Consider the following 5557-nt stretch of genomic DNA (forward strand, 5'->3'; position numbering starts at 1 on the left):
AAAAAGGCAAGGACAAGCTTCAAGAGGAAATTGATGCATTTGAAGAAGCTCCTAAGACCTTAGTCAAGTGGATTCCCAAGACTACTTCAAGTTCCACTTCATCAAGTACGACTACAACTCCAAGGATTCCCATCAAGATGGTGTGGATCCAAAAGAAGAAGAACTAGAGAGTTCTTGAGGGTGACTCCGCCAACATACTTCACTCTTATCATTTTGGCAAGAACAAGTGCAATCAACTTCCACATCTTGCACTAGTTCAAGGAGTCACAAACCCTCTTGTTGGTAAGACAAGGGACAAGGTAACCTAAAAGTTTTCATGGACATCATCTTGTGTGTGCATCACTCTATGTCTATGGATATCCTTATTTGTTCCTTGTGGGACTAACCCATGTAGGTATTGAAAGTGCAATTCACTCAAATGGATAGCTCCAAGTGATCTACATCAACATTGAGCATCCACATCTTCAACATCTACATGAAGTCATCATCGACAAAACCCGAGGTTAGTTCATCCCTCTAAGGGGGGATATCACATCTAGGGGGGGCTTTACTCTAAGACTTGAGCTAAAGCAACTCTAAAGATGTGAACACAACAATGCTTTATGTAAAAGTGGTAACCCCACTTGAGCTTAAACGATGAGTATGACCTATGATCAAGTGTTCTCACTTGACTCCTAAGTCAATATACTCATATATATAGATGACCTTGTCATCGCAAATTGCTTGATAGATGCTAGAATTGGTTGTGCATGCCTTGTCACATATTTCATTTGCCATCTTATTGTGTGAGCATGCTGGTTGCATATTTTACTCATTCGAGGACATCCACTTGTTGTTTTGATTGTTTGGTTTTATTTCCTTTTGCCAAGTGGACGGACAAGAATGCCTAAGAACCTCCTCTAGCTATCTATGCTTTTCTCGTCTCAAACTCTATTCATGCTACATCACAAAATTTGATCAAGTCAGATTCAAACCACTCTGTGTGAGGAGCGCTCGGAGTCCCCGATTCGTCATAGACTTAAACTTCCAAAACCTCTTTATGATTCTCGGTCTGACCGATACCCTACTTTCGGTCCTACCGAGATCATTAAGTTGATCTAGGTTTTTGATCTCGGTGCAACCGATTTGAACCATTCGGCCACACCGAGTTGCAACAACTGTATACAGTTTTGCATCTCGGTGCCACCGAGTTGTTCCACTCGGTCACACCGACAGGGTCGGGCTATATATAGTCACGGGCAAAAATTTGGAAGTTTCTCCGAACCCCTTCGCCCGCGTGATAGCCTGCTCTGCCAACTTGGTCTCCGGATCGTCTCCTCGCCGCCAGCCGCCTCCAGTCGTTGGTCTCCGTCGCCGTCAACGGAAATTCAACCCTGCCGTTGCCGCCGTAGTGAGTCTCCGCCAAACTAGGGTATGGACTCGATCTTTGTGCTGTTCCCCAATCTGATTCTTAGCACATTGTGATCATCATGATTCTTGCTACGTTTGTTAAACTTCTATCCAGTCAATGAACTCGTAGATTAGGTTTAATTCGAAAATTTTAGGGTTAGGTTTCCGCCGAAACCATCTCGGACCCATCGAGTTGAAGAACTCGGTCCCACCGATTTGGCTTATGCCATTGCACAAGTGAGACTCGGTCTGACCGAGAATTACTTATCGGTGTGACCGATTTTGGAACTCTGTGAAACCCTAGCAGTCTCGGTGCCACCGAACTGTGACTCGGTCTGACCGAGTTCACTAGTTTAGGTGCCAAAACTGCTTCGGTATCACCGAGTTTAGAAATCGGTAGATCCGAGATGCTTTCAGTGGGAAACTAAAACTAAGTTTTTGAATTATTCTTTTGCAAAAATCTCTGCATTTTGTGATGCTTATCCACTCTATCTCATCTATAACCTATTCACAGGGTCAGCAGTCAGAGTTTGCATCATGTCAGACCAAAGTGATAGCCAGAACTTGTCAGAGCAGCAAGTGCAGATGAGTGAGGGCACTAGTCCCTCAAGTTCCTCGGATGATGGCAGCAGGAGCACCCCTAGCAATCTGCCTAAAGCTGCCACAAGACAGAGAAAGAAGAGAACCTCAGACTCAGAAGATGAGGATTATGTGGCAGAAGAGGAAGCAACTTCCAAAAGAGTTGAGCCAGCACAGGGCATAAAACCAGGGATGAAGATCAAAAGGCCAGCAGGCAGGCAGCCTATGTCAAAGGCCAGAGCTTCAACTGAGAAGCCCACTCCCATTGAGCCAGTTGCTGCTGAAGGCAAGAAGAGGAAAGAAAGGGTGAAGAAAACTGTAGCCAGAGTGCTTGGCAAGGCTTCCATCATGGAAGATGAGGAGGAAGAAGAAGAGGTAGCTGCACCAGCACCTAAGGCACCCAAGCTGATGGGTGATGCCATAAGAACAGGGGCAGCTGCTTCCAAGGCCAAGCCAGCTCCAAAGCCAAAGCCAAAGAGGAACACAAGAAGCATCCCAGCTACTGAGAAGAACAAGGCCCCAGTGCCTGAAGCTGCAGAAGAAGAAGAAGAGAATGTTCTTAGAAAGCTCAAGCCCAAGATCCCAGACCACAACGATGCTCATCCTGTGGCTGAGGATATGAAACTCAGGAGAGATTCAGGGCTCCGGAAGTGGAGAGAAGCAGACCCGTATGCTTCAAGGAGAAGGACTGCAGTTGACTACAGGTTTCACACCAAGGAGCAGCAAGACTTTTATGAGACAGTGCTGCTAGACAAGAAGCCAATTGTCTGTGATATGAGATGGGTTGATTGGCAATACATCAAGGACAACGAAGAGTACTACCCTGGAGTGCAGGACAGCTTCAAGGCATGTGGAGTAGAGGGCTTTGTTGGGCAGAAGCTCACAAAGTGGAACGAGGAACTCATCATGCAGTTCTACTCCACAGCCCATTTCTATCCAGATGGCAGGATTGTATGGATGTCAGAGGGTACGAGGTACCAGTCTACAATTGCTGAATGGGCTCAGCTGATTAATGCCCCAGAAGAGCATGACGATGACTTGGACATTTATGCCAAGAAGAAGATGGACCACAACTCAATGTCAAACATGTACAAGGAGATTCCAAATGAAGCACTTGATACGTTCAAGTTTGGCTCAGTACACTATCTTCTGTCAGGGCTGCCAACCATCAACTGGATTCTTAGGCACACCCTATTGCCCAAGTCTGGAGATCACAAGATGATCAGGGGCCACGCGATCAACTTGCTTCATATCTTTGAGGTGCCACAGAAATTCAAAGTCATGAGCCTTATGATTGAAACAATCAAGAGGACAGCAGCAGACCAGAAGAGGAGCTGTGGATATGCCCCACAGATTCAGAAGCTCATCAACTCTAAGATGGGCACGGGCATATACTTATTGGACAAGGAACACCTACCCATCCGTCCAGACTTTGAAGATAATCAAGTGGTCATGACTGAGAATGAGCCATCATCTGCCCAAGCACAAGCCAAGAAGGAGAAGGCGAGGAAGGAGAAAGCTGCCAAGATGCCTACTCAAGAGGAGGCATCTGAATATTTCCTGAAAACCAAACAAGAGCAGCTTGGTTACTTGATTGCATCCACCCTGCGGATTGAGCAAGGACTAGCCACCCTAACTCAGAACCAGGCAAGCTTAGAGAGGATCATGGAACAAAAGTTCTATGACTTGAATGTGAAAGTGACAGAGATTCAGACTGCAGTGGAGTAGCTCCAGGATGACATGCAGGAGAGGAGAGGCAAGACTACAACTGATGCCTTTGCCAGAGTGCCACGAGGTCCGAGGTCGTCTGCAGTGCCAGTTGCTGACCCCAGAGCCACCACATTTGCACCAGCTACAGCCTCAGTTCCACCAGCTCCAGCGTCCACTTCAGCCTCGACTCCGACCACGTCTACAGAAGGCTTCGTCCTTGGAGTGCTCCGGACTCCACCACCACCTGAAGATCAAGCCTGAGTGTCAACTTAGCACTATGCATTTTCTAGGAACTTTTTGGTAACTTGTTGCCAAAGGGGGAGAAAATGTATAGATCATAGGCTTCGAGAGAGAGTGTTGCTTTTATTCTCTCTTGTTTTATTTGGTGGTTTTTCGAACTTTGTGTGTTTGATCATAAGCTACACTTAATGTTTGCTTAATATTATCACCTTATCTATCTTATGTGATCATTCACTATTCTTGGTGATGAGTGCATGTATTTCATTCTTATCATTTTAAGCGCTCCACCAAGATGTATGTGACATGGAAGAGTAACCCATGACTCTAACTCTTTGTGCATTTGTAGTCCAAAGCAAATTTTAAATATGCACAAATTTAGGGGGAGCTCTTACTTGTCACATACTTCTCAAAGCGACGATATATTTCATGCTTATTATCATTTGTCGAAGCTTTGATCTATATGTTGTCATCAATTACCAAAAAGGGGGAGATTGAAAGTGCAACTATCCCTAAGTGGTTTTGGTAATTCATAACAACATATAGCTCATTGAGCTAATGCTATTCCAAGATGACTATTTCAGGAAAGCTCAATGATTGGCATGGCATGGATGTGAAAGTGGAACCCTCAAAATGCTAAGGACAAAGGATTGGCTCAAGCTCAAAAGCTCAAGACTCTTCATTTTATATTTTAGTGATCCAAGATCACATTGAGTCTTTAGGAAAAGCCAATACTATCAAGGAGGGATGAGGTGTTGCTTAATGAGCCTCTTGCTTCATGTGCTTAGTGATATGCTCCAAAACCCTCAACTACTTTCCCATATCCACATATGACCTAAACCCTAAGCCAAACTCGGTCCTACCGATTCTTTCTATCCAGCACCACCGAGTTTCACTTGTCATAAGCCACTGCCAAACCCTAGCAATTCGGTTCTACCGATAGGGATCTCAGTCTCACCGAGATGGGATTGCAAACTCTCTGTTTCCCTTTCGTAACTTTTCGGTCTCACCGAAAGAGCGAATCGGTCCCACTGAGATTGCAGTGTAAACTCTTTGTTTCCTTTTTGTAACTTTTCGGTCTCACCGAAAGAGCAAATCGGTCCCACCGAGTTTACCTGACCAACTCTCTGGTTAGCTTATTACCAAACTCGGTCTCACCGAGTTTGTGTAATCGGTCTCACCGAGATTACGTTATGCCCAAACCCTAACCATATCGGTCCTACCGAGTTGCATGTCAGTCCCACCGAAAATCTCTAACGGTCACTAGGTTTACCTTTTCGGTCCGACCGAGTTTGTTGATTCGGTCCCACCGAGATTGGAAAACTGTGTGTAACGGTTGGATTTTGTGTGGAGGCTATATATACCCCTCCACCTCCTCTTCATTCGTGGAGAGAGCCATCAGAACACATACACAATTCCAACTCATATGTTCTGAGAGAGAACCACCTACTCATGTGTTGAGACCAAGATATTCCATTCCTACCATATGAATCTTGATCTCTAGCCTTCCCCAAGTTGCTTTCCACTCAAATCTTCTTTCCACAAAATCCAAATCCTATGAGAGAGAGTTGAGTGTTGGGGAGACTATCATTTGAAGCACAAGAGCAAGGAGTTCATCATCAACACACCATTTGTTACTTCT

The sequence above is a fragment of the Triticum dicoccoides genome, chromosome 5A, assembly GCF_002162155.2.
Source record: "Triticum dicoccoides isolate Atlit2015 ecotype Zavitan chromosome 5A, WEW_v2.0, whole genome shotgun sequence".
NCBI lineage: Eukaryota > Viridiplantae > Streptophyta > Magnoliopsida > Poales > Poaceae > Triticum > Triticum dicoccoides.